The 17,323-nt window shown below is 38.9% G+C and overlaps 1 protein-coding gene across 4 annotated transcripts in view; it reads right to left on the minus strand.

Moving 5' to 3' along the window:
* The window catches only part of LOC142381881 (spermatid perinuclear RNA-binding protein-like), a 110,605-nt gene extending 93,516 nt beyond the window's left edge, over positions 1-17,089 (minus strand). For all 4 annotated transcript variants that reach the window (XM_075467177.1, XM_075467174.1, XM_075467178.1 and 1 more), the window contains exon 1: positions 16,863-17,089. The gene's annotated coding sequence lies outside the window, so the exon portion shown is untranslated. The remainder of the gene's footprint in view (positions 1-16,862) is intronic.
* Between the last annotated feature and the right edge of the window lie 234 nt (positions 17,090-17,323).

Raw genomic sequence — 17,323 nt, forward strand, 5'->3', positions numbered from 1 at the left:
GCAAATTTCCAAACATCAGGCCTGACCTCCATCAAACATAAACGCAGGTATAAAATGTTAAAACTGACTGATTCCCTTTTCCTTCCCAAGGTGTCAATACCCGGCCATCCAACACATTTTAGCTATCTTTTGGCCTCAGAAAACAAACAAACTGGCAGCGGGAATGTTAGATGCTTCAGGGGAGAGTCAGTTACAGGAAGCAGGAACCAAGATTACTTAGCAAATGTTTTATTCACTTATTCTTTGTTTAGGAAACACAATTATGATTATTTCTTAATGCAAAGATGCCTTGTTCAGGATTAGGCACCAAAACTACTTGAGTGTATCGAATCGAAGGCTGAATATCATGCATCGTATCGTGAGTTTAGTGTATCGCTGCAGCCCCAACGTGTGTCCCATGCTTGTTCAGTATCCCCCCTGCATCATCTTTGTGTCACGTTACACCAGATCAGTTGGTTGGACTGATTTATCCCACAGTGAACAATAAAAAGCTGCATTGCATCGTTGATGATTCGACTGGGGCTGAAACTCTTCCTCCAGTTACTCAAACAACTCCATCCAAACAGTCCTCGATGCGTTTGCTTTGAATTCACACGTTCGTAGATGCTGCGTTTGTAGCGAGCAGAGTTCATGCTCAAACCTCGAACAAAACAGTGACTCTGAAAACCAGAGGATGTCTCTGTGTTATTGATCACAATCAGTGGGAGCTGCAACCATCTTTTATTTGCAACCTGTTGTCCCGAACCAACACCGAGCCGATTTAAATCTACGAATAAAGCTGTTCAAACTCCCATCTCTAAAGTCGTGGCTGGACTGAACGCCGTCAGACGTAAATTAAATGAACCTTATAAATCGTATTTTATCATGTGTTAGTTACAGAGATTTCCATCCAAACCGTGGAGGTTTTTCACATGTCGATAACTTGTTAAACAGCAGAAAAAACCCTCATAGTGAGAAACTGAAGCTCTTTTAAAATCTTTACTCTGGCTTCCAGTCAGTCACAGAATAGATTTTAAAAGCCTGCTGATGGTTTACATCTGTGATCTGTTCAGAGAATATAAAGCCAGCAGAGCTCTTAGATCCAAGGACTCAGGTCAGCTGGTCCAGTCCAGAGTCCAGACTAAACATGGAGAAGCAGCATTTAGCTGTTATGCTGCAAACAAGTGGAACAAACTGCCAGTGGAGATTAAACTTTCACCAAATGTAGACATTTTTAAATCCAGGTTAAAGACATTTCTGTTCTCATGTGTCTATGCATGAAATCTGCACGATATCTTTGAACTGCTTCTTCCACTCCCCGCTGCAATGCTTTTATTTTATGTGAAGCACTTTGAACTGTTTTGTACATGAAATGTGCTATACAAATAAATTTGACTTTGACTTTGAAACTGTCTGTTCAACATAAAGGGAAACTGGGACATTTCCAGCATAAAGATGAGTAATCGAATGCAAAAGGAAAGTTCCTGCAGGTCTTCTTGCTGTGCTGGAAGCAGGTGCCGTGATGCTGAAGCATGAAAACGAATTAAAGGTTTACACTCCACACATCAGTATATGACCCTGAAATGTATTTCTCATGCTCAGCCTGTGTCCTTTATGAATTTAAGAAGTGAGGACTGTCCTTTCATGCTGGCCAGCGGGAAGGTTTCCGTCCCCGTGAGAGCGTCGGCGAAGCTCTCCGTCAGGCTTTCAGAAAGCCTCAAACATTTTGGAGTATGTCTCTCAGATCTACCTTTATGCCCTAATTTTAGGCATTTATCCAGATGACTGTCCTTTATCTTGTAAGGAAAGAAAAGTGGTCGACCTTTGTTTATTGCATTATGCTGGAAGAATGTTGGTTGCCCCTCTTCTACCCCACAAGTTTGGCTCTTGAGAAACTGACCTATATTGTTAGAAAGAGGGCTTCTGACTTTTATATTTGGAGGATATTTCTGGAACTGTTGAGGGAGGGAGAATGAGATAATGAAAATTATTTAATTTGTTGTTGGAAGTGCAATCTGTAATCTACATTTTGAATGCTTTTAAAAAATATATTATCATTATTATTTATTATTTTATTAATTATTTTTTTTATTTATTTATTTTTATTATTTTCATTTTTTCATATTCATTGCACAGTCATTTTCTAATTACTGCAGTTAATTGTATCTTTTTTAATCATTTAAATATTATTTTCTTTACTGCCATATGTTTTGAATGTTTAAATTGTTGGATGTTGTTATATTAACACTAAAAACCAATAAATGTATGTTTACAAAAAAAAAAGAAAGCCACAAACACGCACGAGCCGAGCGGCGCGTAAAGATACCTCAAAGTCAAAAGCACAAAAAGGAAAGAGAAAGCAGAATATACGACGGAGGCTGAGATTACAGCAAGTTGTCTGCAGCCTGCAGACACTCAGCAGGTGTTTGGCTGCTTCATTCCTGGTTTGGTGGAAGAAACAACTGATTGGGAAGCTTATTAAAATGGATCATTTATATAAAAGGTCATGCCTGGTTGTTAGAGTTGCTGCACAGCAAGTTAGAAACACAGTAGATAACGTGAGATCCAGACGTGAGGACGAACGCGTCTCCATTCTCAGATGAAATGGGTCAGAGGGAGCTTAGACGCTTCCACCGCCGACTGGCTCATCCGTCGCTGCTTCAAACTCAACCAGTCGCACCATCAAAAAAAAAACAGAGCTTTCAAAATATCACCGTGTGACCAAGGCAGTGGAAAATTATATTCCATATATTAAGATCTATAAAGAAAACCTTTGAAGTGTTAAAGAGAAGCGTGACTGCAGCGTCAGGGAATAACTTTAACAAGGTGTGCTTTAATTATGGCCTCAATAAAGCATTAAAATCCTCCTTTTTCACAGGAAATGTGTCAGAAGGACATTAAATGTGAAGCAGATTCTGACGGCAGGTAAGAAATTATTGGGAAAAGTTCACTCAAGGTGCAGACCCTGAATGAAAGAATGACTTTCTTATAGCTAACATTTTAAAACTCGACTGCTGACAGTTTAAATTACAAACCTGGTAGCGCCAACATAAGGTTATTACAATTATTCGTGACATTTCAACTTAAAGTAACATCAGGAATGGCCGATTTCTGGACTCAAATCGGTCAAAAGAATATTTTCTCTACAACAAGAAATGCAAATTCTCCCCAAAAACAAGAGAATTCAATTCAAAATGTATTTATATCACACACTAAAACAACCTCAGCTGACCAAAGTGCTTCACAATAGACACTGCATCACATATTAAGAGAGTTATCGATAAAATAGCAATAAGAATAACTTCATCACAGATAAAATTACATTTTTAGATAAAATTACCAATAAAATAACAATAACAGTGACAATAGAAGTAGCGATCCAAGGTAAACTCCATTTCAGCTAGTGGAAGGCCAGGGAAAAGATAGATGTTTTCAGTCTGGATTTGAACTTAAGACTAAAGACTGAGAGGAGCTGACAGACAACGGGAGGCTGCATAGAAGTCACTCCATCGGGAATGGGTCTAAAATGGGATTCAGCTTAGATATGTGGAATATTAGGAATATATCTGGGTTAAAAGATCTGATGTGTCAGCAGGACCTGGAAAAACTACTCCAAGCATCCATCTTCAGTCGGTTTGGTTACTGTAACAGCATCTTTACGGATCAGTTAGAAAACTGCAGCTTAGTCAGAACCAAAGAAGTGGACCACATCAGTCCAGCTCTGAGGTCTTTACACCGGCTGCCTGTCCATCAGAGGACAGACTTTAAAGCTCTGATGCTGCTCTATAAAGCTCTGAATGACCCAGAATGAACCTTCCAGACCCCTCAGGTCATCTGGATCCGGTCTTCTATCAGTTCCCAGAGTCAGAACCAGACATGGAGGAGCTGCATTCAGCTTCTATGCTCCACATGTCTGGAACAAACTCCCAGAAAGCCTCAGATCAGCTGAAACACTCAGTGTGTTTAAGTCCAGGCTGAAGACACACCTATTTTCAGCTGCGTTTGAATAAAGCTCCAAATCTGAAGCTTGAGTTTCAGAACTTAATCACATTTTAACTCCTGATTTTATCTATTGTTCTTATTTCTTTCTTTTTTGTTTAAAATTTAAATCATGCTTTTTATTTTTTACTGTTTTAAAGTATCTGTAAATCACCTTGTTGTTGAATTTTGAAGTTGAATCTGAAGCTTGAGTTTCAGAATCAGAATCAGAAAAGATTTTATTGCCAAGTAATTTTTACATCACGAGGAATTTGGCCTGGTCTGTTTGGTGCAATAAAGACAAAAAATATAATAATAATAAAATAAAGTAATAAAATGTAAAATAATAAACATATATGTACAAAGTATTAGTAAAATATTTTAAAGTATTTATAGTATTTCAAAACTTAATCACATTTTAACTCCTGATTTTATCCATTTTCCTTATTTCTTTCTTTTGTTTAAACTTTAAATCATGCTTTTTATTTCTACTGTTTTAATGTATCTGTAAAGCACTTTGAATCACCTTGTTGTTGAATTGTGCTGTACAAATAAACTGGCCTTGCCTTAGATATGTGCACCAAACACCCCTGAAAATTACTGCTTTTATTCATTCATTTATTCCTTTTCCCCCTGAGATGCAGCACCTGTTAAATATTATTATTGTAGTCGTAATACTAATGTTAATATAACTGATATTAATATAGTGGCTGTATTATCACTGCTGCTATACGAATTAAATATAATATAATTACTAACCACTTCCTCCATCTGTAATAAATCTCGTTTTTCTTCTATAACCTCTTATTTCTAACACTACGACATCAGCCCTTCAGATAAAACACCGCAGCCTTAACAGCAAATCCGTGTGAGCCCTGCGCATTAATTCATTATGTTGAACAGCCCACAAAAATGTCAAGAGCCCCTAAAGCCCAACAGTGTGGCGCAGGGCTGGAGACCGAAGCTCTGAGCAACTGGGCTCAGAGTACAGAAGCACATGGTTATAAGGTTCACAAACTTCTCCAGTGTTGCAATAACCAGCACAGCTGTAGTTCTCTCTCAAAACGGGAAACACAATGAAAACGCAACAAAACACTGGGGAAACGCAACAAAACACAATGAAAACGCAACAAAACACAGGGGAAATGCAACAAAACACAATGGAAACGCAACAAAACACAATAGAAACGCAACAAAATACAATGAAAACACAACAAAACACGGGAAACGCAACAAAACATAGGGGAAATGCAACAAAACACAATGAAAACACAACAAAACACAATGAAAACGCAACAAAACACTGGGGAAACGCAACAAAACACAATGAAAACGCAACAAAACACTGGGGAAATGCAACAAAACACAATGAAAACGCAACAAAACACAGGGGAAATGCAACAAAACACAATGAAAACAACAAAAAACTGGGGAAACGCAACAAAATACAATGACAACAACAAAACACAGGGGAAACAACAAAACACAACAAAACACAGGGGAAACGCAACTAAACACAATGAAAACACAACAAAACAGGGGAAACGCAACAAAACACAATGAAAACGCAACAAAATACAGGGGAAACGTAACTAAACACAATGAAAACACAACAAAACACAATGAAAACACAACAAAACAGGGGAAACGCAACTGAACACAATGATAACGCAACAAAACAGGGGAAATGCAACTAAACACAATGAAAACACAACAAAACACAATGAAAAAGCAACAAAACACTGGGGAAACGCAACTAAACACAATGAAAACACAACAAAACACAGGGGAAATGCAACAAAACACAATGGAAACGCAACAAAACACAATAGAAACGCAACAAAACACAATGAAAACACAACAAAACAGGGAAACGCAACAAAACACAATGAAAACGCAACAAAACACAATAGAAACGCAACAAAATACAATGACAACACAACAAAACACTGGGGAAACTCAACAAAACACAATGAAAACACAACAAAACACAGGGGAAACGCAACTGAACACAATGAAAACACAACAAAACAGGGGAAACGCAACTGAACACAATGAAAACACAACAAAACATGGGAAACGCAACAAAACACAATGAAAACACAACAAAACAGGGGAAACGCAACTGAACACAATGAAAACACAACAAAACAGGGGAAACGCAACAAAACACAATGAAAACACAACAAAACACAGGGGAAATGCAACTAAACACAATGAAAACACAGCAAAACAGGGGAAACGCAACTAAACACAATGAAAACACAACAAAACAGGGGAAACGCAACTAAACACAATGAAAACACAACAAAACAGGGGAAACGCAACAAAACACAATGAAAACACAACAAAACAGGGGAAACGCAACAAAACACAATGAAAACACAACAAAACAGGGGAAACGCAACAAAACACAATGAAAACACAACAAAACAGGGGAAACGCAACAAAACACAATGAAAACACAACAAAACAGGGGAAACGCAACAAAACACAATGAAAACACAACAAAACAGGGGAAATGCAACTAAACACAATGAAAACACAACAAAACAGGGGAAACGCAACTAAACAGGGGAAACGCAACTAAACACAATGAAAACACAACAAAACAGGGGAAACGCAACAAAACACAATGAAAACACAACAAAACAGGGGAAACGCAACTAAACACAATGAAAACACAACAAAACAGGGGAAACGCAACAAAACACAATGAAAACACAACAAAACAGGGGAAACGCAACTGAACACAATGAAAACACAACAAAACACAATGAAAACACAACTAAACAGGGGAAACGCAACTAAACACAATGAAAACACAACAAAACAGGGGAAACGCAACAAAACACAATGAAAACACAACAAAACAGGGGAAACGCAACTAAACACAATGAAAACACAACAAAACAGGGGAAACGCAACAAAACACAATGAAAACACAACAAAACAGGGGAAACGCAACTGAACACAATGAAAACACAACAAAACACAATGAAAACACAACTAAACAGGGGAAACGCAACTAAACACAATGAAAACACAACAAAACAGGGGAAATGCAACTAAACACAATGAAAACACAACAAAACACAATGAAAACACAACTAAACAGGGGAAACGCAACTAAACACAATGAAAACACAACAAAACAGGGGAAACGCAACAAAACACAATGAAAACACAACAAAACAGGGGAAACGCAACTGAACACAATGAAAACACAACAAAACAGGGGAAACGCAACAAAACACAATGAAAACACAACAAAACAGGGGAAACGCAACTAAACACAATGAAAACACAACAAAACAGGGGAAACGCAACTAAACACAATGAAAACACAACAAAACACAATGAAAACACAACAAAACACAATAAAAACACAACAAAACACAATGAAAACACAACAAAACAGGGGAAACGCAACTAAACAGGGGAAACGCAACTAAACACAATGAAAACACAACAAAACAGGGGAAACGCAACTAAACACAATGAAAACACAACAAAACAGGGGAAACGCAACTAAACACAATGAAAACACAACAAAACAGGGGAAACGCAACTAAACACAATGAAAACACAACAAAACAGGGGAAACGCAACAAAACACAATGAAAACACAACAAAACACAATGAAAACACAACAAAACACAATAAAAACACAACAAAACAGGGGAAACGTAACTAAACACAATAGAAACACAGGACAGACGCAGGTTTAAACCGTCGCAGTAATGTCGGATCAAAGCTCTCATAGTGCTGCAGCGGCTCATAAACACACAAATCAGACGCTCTCCAGGGACCCAGACGGTTGAAAGAAGTCACCCAAACTTTGGAGTAAAATTGACTCTCGGCTTCACAAGCAGCAGCGCGTCTTTCAGCTCGTTTTGTCCCAACTTTCTGATTACTGATCACTCGATGAGCTCGTTTCCAGCAGCTGGGGCAGCGATGCTGAACGCTGCAGCTGAGCAGCGATAAAGAACACGAAGATGCAGGCTGGGGAGGAAAGACTGAGCAGCAGCAGCTAAAGAGACGGATTAAAGGGCAAAAACGCTGTCCAATAAAAGTCAAATCTGGGCTTTATAATACTTATGTTGTGAAGATATGTGAAAGACAGTTTTATTGGGTTTTATAAACCGGCTAAAGCGTTGTTTTCATAAACATTACAGAAGATTTTTAACTGTCCAAAATCATTTGATACGAATAAGTAAAGATTAAAACGTAAAATGGAAGCTGATGGCTCTTGGATTTGGTTAACAGCAGCTGCTAAAATTCAAACATCTGGAGAGCTGCAGGGTTTCTGTTCTCAGAGATCAGGAGAGGAGACGCCGTCGGGGATTCTCGTTAAAATAAAGACGAAAGTCAGAGAGGCGGGCGGCGGGCTCAGATCGGATTCCTTCTCTGAGGTACATATCGTGCACAGCCAGCCGAGGTGTTCGGGTTGGTGGAATAAGGGCGAATGATGAGCGGAAATGTGAGCAGAAACAGGAAACTCCACACCGGTTTCACAGCTTTATACCATCTGATCCGTTCAGTCACTGATGAGCGGCAGGTTCTCATCAGGTAACTGCAGAAAGTCCGCCGATATTCACATCCGTTCAGAATTAAAACAGATCTCTGAAGACTTATCAACCTGCGAGGAGCCCACATGTAGAGTTAGTAAACCTCTGACACCACGCCTTCGGATTTCTGTACGATTCTGGGACCATTTTTCCCATCATTAGTTTATGCTTTGGCCTCAAACAGAAGCAGACAGTGAGCTCCTCAGTAAGCTTTGCCGTGTAGGAAGCTGGCAGAGGCCCGTCTGTCTGAAGAAACTCTGAGATTAAACATGTCCTCGGTTCCAGAAACTAAAACAAAAGCAGAATTATCAATCGTAGTATTTACAGCTGCTGAAGCTCTATCTGAAGATGCAGTGGCGATTCTAGAGTCTGTGGGGGCCCCAAGTAAAAAAATCCTAGGGGGCCCTACCGACCAGTGTTCGTCACCAAATCATCTGACTCCAACAAAAAATGTATGAAATAAAACCTCTTTTTATTCCAAACATGAAAAACATTGTTATTTTTAAAATATACATGTAAAGAATAACTAAAAAAAGACTACGTTGTCCACGTTGGCACTTGATATTCGCCTGTTGCTATATATCTACCGGGTGTAGCTGGCCATCCAATAATAATTGTGTTCATTTAAAGATTCTTTGTGACAAGTAAAGCTGTTCATGATATTGATTTCATGAACAGCAGTTTTTATTTTCCCACTAGCCTTGAATTTCCGGCGAACGTTGCCAACAATCGCAAACACTCTGAGGGGCTAGTTTTCCGCGAACATCAGCCTACAGTGGAACTTGACGCGAGTTTGACGAAGTCAACAATGCAATTATGGAATTATAGAATGGCATGTTAACTAGACAATCTTTGACTAAATCATTTAAATTTAACTGTTCAAAGAAAACATGTTCACCACGAACGTTCGCCACTGTTTTAGACAGTTTATAAAGTAACTAGACTTCAATCTTTGATTGAATGCACCTCAGCTTTCGGGGGCCCCCTAGTGGCTCGGGGCTCCAAGCAGTTGCCTGCCTTGCCTGTTGACAAGGTGCGCCTCTGTGAAGATGGCGTTCAAGGCTTTGCATTTAGCATGGGATTGTGGGTAATCCTGCAAATTTAACACTTAACAAATTTAAGCGATTGTGAGGTCTGACTTTTTCCTGGATGAACGATTTTGTGATGCAAATGTATTACTCTGTTGAACGCAAATTGTTTTGAGAAGCAAAACGCTTTATTTTTAAACCCCAGACAACTAGCCGGGACTACCTTCATCAACGCCAAAACGAGGCTGGAACTCTGCTCACAGGACGCAGCAGGGGGTAAGAAGATGTTCATATATGATGTTGCTGATATGGGATGTCATACAGCTTCATGTCAAAAGAGGCGAACTATCCCTTTAATGTCAGTTCCATTCCCTCATCAGCACAGAAAAACCTTTAAAAAACGGTGATGGGTTGTCCCGTCTGCAGCTCATATGTTCCCTGAATGAGTGCCTTTAACAACAAAGCATCTCCGGTTACCATGGAGAACACATGAGCTCTTAAAAGCCTTTTCAAAGCCTTTCATGCTGAGAAACAGAAGGTGAAAAGCAGCTCAGAACAGATATCAGAGCAGCATCGCAGAGCAGCTGACTCCTAAAACAGCAGATTATTAAGACTGAAGGGTGTTGGTGAGCAAATCCGCCTGTTTGCAGTTCTCAGGTCACCTTAAATCCCTGAACTCTGGGTTCCAACAGAAAAGCTGAGAGCACCTCTGCACTGAAACTCTCAGCAGCTCCACACGTCTGATTCACATCATCAGAATGAAATGATAAAACATGTCATTTACGCGTTGATTTTCCACTTCAAATGCCTGGAAAACATCTGGCAGCCATTAGCTTGAGACGATCGATCAATCATTGAAATGCTCAAAGCTTCGGAGCATCTTATATTTACACATTTCCATTGGGAGAATAGGTTTATATTAAAATGAATTTCATTTGCCAAGGCCATGATGTTTAATAATATGGACATTAACAACCATGCTAAAATATCCAGTATGTCATCGGGAATTTTGAGAATAGGCTAAAATGCTATTGAGGTTCTGAGCCTATTGAACTAGGCCCAGCAGTGAAATCATCACAGATCCAATGATTTTGGTCGGATTTTTCCACTCTTTTATATGGAATGGGTATACTGTTTGGTGAACAGAATGGCATATTGACTGATGTCATAATTTGGGGGAATAATTGATTGCCAATGAAGTAAAGATGAAAATATTGGAAAAAAAGTGGAAAAAACACCTGATTTCTTTGCATTAAATTGAGCCAAAATCATGTAGAAATGTATTTTAAGAGTTATAATTTAATTGGATGTTGTCTCCACATGTGTTCTGTGCATCTGGAATGCATTTATTGACAGCTTACCCACAACCCACTGAGGATTTGTGGAAAATTGTAATTTTCCAACATTTTCTGTCAAAAAATGAAGGGTACATACACTAAAATGGCCACAATTTTTTTTCGCGATGTTTCCGGCAGAGCAGATACTCTGATTATTGCTTCTTAGGGTCAAATTGAACATAAAAAAAACACAAATAAAAAGTATGGCAGATCATGTCAGGTTCAAAAATTTGAAAAAAATTTATTCAGCCGAGGATTAAGTGAGATTAACCCTCATACCTGATTTAAAACACAGCTTAATTTCTGAAAAGGGACATTTTTGTCCCCTTTTAAAACTACCTAAAACCATCATATGTTAATATTTTTTTCTACTTTTTTTTTTTTCATAGATCTTTTATTCCACTTCAGTTCTGATCATAACTACCAAGTTTTCAATTATTTTCAAAAATTTAACCCTTTAAATACTGGTTTATATGATGTAAACGCCAATTTCTGTAAAAAAAAAAAAAAAAAACACACAAAAATTGCTATATTTTCAATATATAGAATGCAAAGTGGAATTGTTGAGCGGGGATAATTATGGTGGAGTATGTCAATGATCAGCAACAACATTGATTTTTAGGGATTTTTAATTTTTTTGCTGTCTGATTTAAAAAAAAAAATCCTTAATTTCTGAAAAGGGACATTTTTGTCCCCTTTTAAAACGACCTAAAAACATCATATGTTAATATTGTTTTCCACAAATCTTTTATTCCACTTCAGTTCTGATCATAACTATCAAGTTTTCAATTATTTAAAAAAAAATTAACCCTTTAGATGCCAATTTGAACTTTTTAGCCCAAATTTTAAACCTTTAGGTGCCGGTATTTTCAAAATATGGAATGCAAAGTGGAATTATTGAGTAGAGATAATTATGGTCTGGGATATGTCAATGATCAGCAACAACATTGATTTTTAGGGATTTTTCTTTTTGTTGCTATGTCTGATTTAAAAAAAAAAATTCTTAATTTCTGAAAAGGGAGATTTTTGTCCCCTTTTAAAATGATCCATATGTTAATATTTTTTTCCACTTTTTTTTTTTTAAATCTTTTCTTCCACTTCAGTTCGGATCATATGTCTCATCAATGATGCTTTTAGCTCGTTTTAAAAGGGGACATATATGTCCCTTTTCAGAAATTAAGGAGTTTTTTTTCTACACAATGAAAAATTGCATTGTAGGCTATATGATTGTGTGTTTGAAATTCGAAAAAAATAGTAAAAAATGCACAACTGGACCAAATATGATGACTCTCACTATTTCCAGTGTGAAATTAGAGGAGAAAGTACACCCCAAGTGGACAAAAATGTCCCCCATCAGGAATTAGGGTTAACAAACCTTTTAATAACGAGGGAAAGGAAGTGAGAGGATTGGAGCCGAGCAGACGCTGGCGTCCAACTGCAGAGAAAGCGTTAATGTATTCCTTTCACACACGCAGGACAACTAATTGAAATCAAAATGCCACGTACGCACTTGATCCTCTTTTACAAGACTGATGCTGCATCCTCGTCAACACTTAGAGCCGCGGCCTCGCCCGAGGCTCGGGTAACAGTTTCTATTTACATTCCAGAGGCTGGCAGGAGGCACCTGCTCTGGGCCAGGCTGAAACCTGAACCCGTGACGCGTGTGACGGCTGTTTATCAGGCTCGGGCAAATCTGTGAAATGCAAATACAGGGAGGTAGAGCAGGTAGAGAGCTTCCTGTTGTTCCCGAGCAGAAATACCCCCTGAAGATGATCCCCCTGCTTCACACCAACAGGAGAGCCTCTGCGGCCTGAACCGCCCTCAGATTCACTTTCATTTGATCCTCATTTAGCAGGCACGCTATGGAAGTTTTTCTGTGCCATCAGTTTGAATGCGAATTTCTAATATTTAATTGTTACAGTATCAAAATCAGACTTTGAATTTGAAAAGTGTAAAAAAAAAAAAAAAAAAAAGTCAATTTCTAAAAACAAAAATCAGTATAAAAAATTCTGTGGAAAGAAGTTCAACATCTAAAAAAAAAATTCAACTTAAAAAATTCAACATCTAAAAATAAAAATTCAACATCTAAAAAAAAAATTCAACTTAAAAAATTCAACATCTAAAAATAAAAATTCAACATCTAAAAAAAAATAACTTAAAAAAATTCAACATCTTAAAAAAAAAATTCAATGGAAAAAACTTCAACTTAAAAAAATTCAATATCTAAAAAAAAAACTTAAACTTCAACGGAAAAAAATTCAATATCTAAAAGAAAAAAAACTTCAACTTAAAAAAATTCAACATCTAAAAAAAAAAAAAATTCAACTTAAAAAAATTCAGTGGAAAAAGAACCAGACTCAACATCCTGGTAAACGGAGAAGCAATCGATCCCTGTCTCAATTCATCCAACGGCAGCCAATCAAGTTACGCTCCATTGGACAGATCAGCCATGCCCACCAACAGGTGACGGTGCTTCGGTGAGTGAGTTTACTTTATTTGCCATTTGTGTTAGTAAAATTGAGTAATAGATATTACTAATATCTATTGAGCTGATCTGTCCAATGGAGGGTAACGTGATTGGCTGCCGTTGGATGAATTGAGACAGGGATCGATTGCTTCTCCCTGTTTACACAGATGTTGAGTCTGGTTCTTTTTCCACCGAATTTTTTTTTTGGAGAAATTGATTTTTTTTTTTTTTTACACTGATGGTTTTTCAAATTCAAAGTCTGATTTTGATGCTGTAAAAATTCAATATTAGAAATTCGTATTCAAACTCTGATGGCACAGAAAAACTTCCATAGCACGGCCGTGTAAACAGCAGCGATGTCACATGATCGATGAAAATCTGAGGCCTCCGAGTCGCCTCCTGCAGCTCAAACTCACTCAGAGGCTCAAACCCGAGCATTTAGCAGCAAAAAGATGCTTTTAATTCATTTATTCAGTCAAATTAAAGACGCCTGCTGAAGGTAGCCGTTTAAATTCAACAGTAGAGCAAATATGGAGCAAATTTTAATTCAAAATATCCATCAGGCGCTTTTCTATTAACTGGTTTGAGAGATTGAAATGGGCTGAAATAAACAGTATTGATCTTCACAGAGAAGCAGCATTTTAAAGGGAAGATAACACAAATTAAACGAGTTAACTTGCTCCTCCATGAGAGATAAATTCAAAGAAATTAAACAAGTGATTATTCTTATTCTGATCAGTTATGGAAGGAAAACGTTTGCCATAAAGTCTTCTTGGATAATGGCAAAAAAACGACCTGAAACCAGTGTAAAAACCTCTGTTTTCTAATGGAAAATAAACCTCCCAGAAGAAAGAAGACAGACGACTTCTTACAGCAACAAAAGGCTGGAAAACGAAGGACAATTTTTTATTGAGAGTGAAGAGATGCGAGGACTCGAAGGCTTGTTTCAGCTTGTTTACCCTCGCTGTCGTTCCGACTTCATCTGGTCCCCGAGTATTATTTCAGCCGCCAGCAGCTGCGCAGATCCGACTGTCAGAAACACGTCAAAAGTATTCCCAGGGAGGACACGACGGGCTTTTAGGACATCTCACTGCGGCGCTCCTTTAACCAAATTAGGAGGCTGAAGTCCTAGTTCTGTTTTTGCTCGTTACAGGATGGTTTAAGGCGACGCCGCCATCCTTTATCTCTTTTAATTCGCCCGTAAGGAGCCTCAAACCTGCACCTTTTTTTGGGGAAGAGCCGATTTTAATCAGACGTGAAATGTCCCGACAGCATCAAAACAAATCAATCAAATATATCTCCACTTCTGTACACATAAAGGCTATAAGTCCTTTAAATATGGAAGAACAAACCGTGGTCATGTGACTGATGTGTCACGTTTAAATCCGATGAAACAAGCTGCCGATTTGATAGGTTTTCAGCTTTGGTTCCGTGTCGTCTGTAGTGAGAATTTGCTGCTTTTTACAAACTTTATTTACATTATTTTCCAGCAAAACTTTGCAAAGTCTCAACAGGAAACGGAAATAAACATTTATCTGTAAACAACAGATGGATCCTCCATCTTAGGAGGAGATGACTGTAGTAGAACGATGAATAACTTAATTATTCTTAATTATTATGATTTTCAGCCCACTTCTTGTGTCCTTTGGCACAGCTCAGCCTTTTCTCCCTGTTTCCCTTCCTTAAGAACGGCTTCCTGACAGCCACCCTTCCATGGAGCCCATTTCTGATGAGGCTTGGGCCAACAGCAGATGGATCAGCTGAAGCTCCAGATGCATCTCTCAGCTCCTGTGTCAGGTCTTTGCTGGATGTTTTCCTCTTTCTTAAGGACATCACTTTCAGATCCTGTTCATCTGCTGTAGATAGTTCTTTAGGCCTGACACTTCTTCTTCTGTCCTCCACTTGTCCAGTTTCCTCAAATGTTTTAAGGACACACTGCACACCATGCTGAGATATGCCAAGTTTTCAGCTAACAGCTCTTTGGGAATCACCTTGTTGCTGCAGAAATCCTGTTTTCTGTCTGTCACACTGTGTTATCTTTGCTGTTTTTCACACATGCAGCTAAAGAAATGGGAACAAATGATGTGTCTCTGTGACAGATACTATTTGAAACTGCTTCTTTGCTAAGTTGTCTGTTATGTGTCGACTAGCGCTGGGCGAGTTAACACATTATTATCGCGTTAACGCATTAATTATTTAACGCCGATAAATATTTTATCGTGCATTAACGCAGGTTTTTAATTTATTTTATTATTGTAAAAGTCTGTTGCTCACAGGCTTTTATTTTGTAAAAGTCTGTTGCTGTCTGCTGCGGAACCGGAAAAGAAAGTAATGGGCGGATCCACCAAACATGGAGAAGGGTACAGAACTTTTACTCGGCCATTTTCATTTTAAAGTTCTTCCAGACGGCGGAGTCGACAGAACCAAAGTCATCTGTAAACACTGCCAAGTTGAATTGTCTTCTCAGCGTAGTAGTTCCAGTCTAAAATATCACTTAAAGGCAAAACACACAACTGATAGCAGCAAGTCATTCAAGGAAACAGACAGTGGAGCGAGGCTTCTACATAAAAACTACAGAAAGATGCTGATGTTAAAAGTGTGTTTGCACAACAAATGTTATGGCACTTTCATTCATATGGCAGCACATTTAAAATAAAGCTACATGCTAAAAGCTATACACTACTTTTGGATTCATTTTTGGATTTTGCGTACAAATGCGATTAATCGGGATTAATCATGGAAATCATGTGATTAATTAGATTAAACATTTTAATCATTGCCCAGCCCGCGTGTCCACACAGCACTGGTTCATCCCTTGAGTTAGGAGCCTTTTTTTCTGCCTGAATGATTCGCAGATAACAGACACATTCCTCTGAAAACAACAAAAGAAAAACTTTGATTGACCTTCAGAAAAACCTGAATAATTCGGAAACAAAACAAAGAAATGAGGACTGCATCAAACTGCTGGTTTAGAGTACACACAGATGAGTATAAATGACACGATTTCCATTAGAAAGCAGGTTCAGTTTAAATCTGAAGAGTCACTAAAGAAGTATTAAAGGTACATTTACTAACTAACTTCCCCAAAATATTTTAAATCCCCTGTAACACCTGAAGTCAGTGCAATTAACTTAAAGGCTGGAAGGCTGAGTCTGTTAAGTATCGATTAGGAAACCTACAAGGTGATGGGGGATGATCAATCAGGGAGCAGGTGGAGCAGGGTGGAGCAGGGTGGGGGTGTGGGGGTGTGGGGGGGGTCCTCCTGAATTACTGCGGACAGGTGCAGCCGGAAATCAGCACAATAAAAACTTCATTTTTTTACACAGTTACCTGGATGAACAGCTCTGACCAACGAGTAAAGACTTTCAGAAGAAGTGCACATTTAACACAGGACACGGTCCTCAAGATGAGCTGAAGAAAGGCAGGCTGAAGTTAACCGAGCTGTGCCGGACAGCGGCTGCAGGCTCATCCCGCAAACTGTCACCAAATAACGGACACTTACCTCCACGAGTGCCCGCTGGAGGAGAACCGGGGAGGAGGAGAAAGCTTCAGCCGGTCAGGGCGCCCGAAGTCTGCGGAAAAAAACACTTTGTTTTTGCCGCGTCCTGTCACAGTGGTTATAAGTCCCTCTCTGGTGTCGGTTTGTATCCGGACAAAACAGCTCGCAACGTGGAGTGGAAGCCGGCGGCGGAGGCGGTAACAGCGGCGGCGCAAGCAGCGACTGTCTCCGGCCAGCCTGCAGTCAGCGCTCAGCGCGGGGGGTAGCGGAGGATGCGGCCGCGCATGCGTACACTGGCGGCTACTGCAAAAACAAAGATCGTCGAATGACAGGCGTCTCCACTCGTCTGTAAAATTCGAGCACAGATAGTTGAGACTATTCCCCCAACGGCAAAAAAAAGGAAGTTTTCCAAAAGTTGCAGCTTAGCTCCACAAATTTTCTTTCTCTCTACATGGGAATGTTTT

This window comes from Odontesthes bonariensis, chromosome 6 (genome assembly GCF_027942865.1).
Source record: "Odontesthes bonariensis isolate fOdoBon6 chromosome 6, fOdoBon6.hap1, whole genome shotgun sequence".
NCBI lineage: Eukaryota > Metazoa > Chordata > Actinopteri > Atheriniformes > Atherinopsidae > Odontesthes > Odontesthes bonariensis.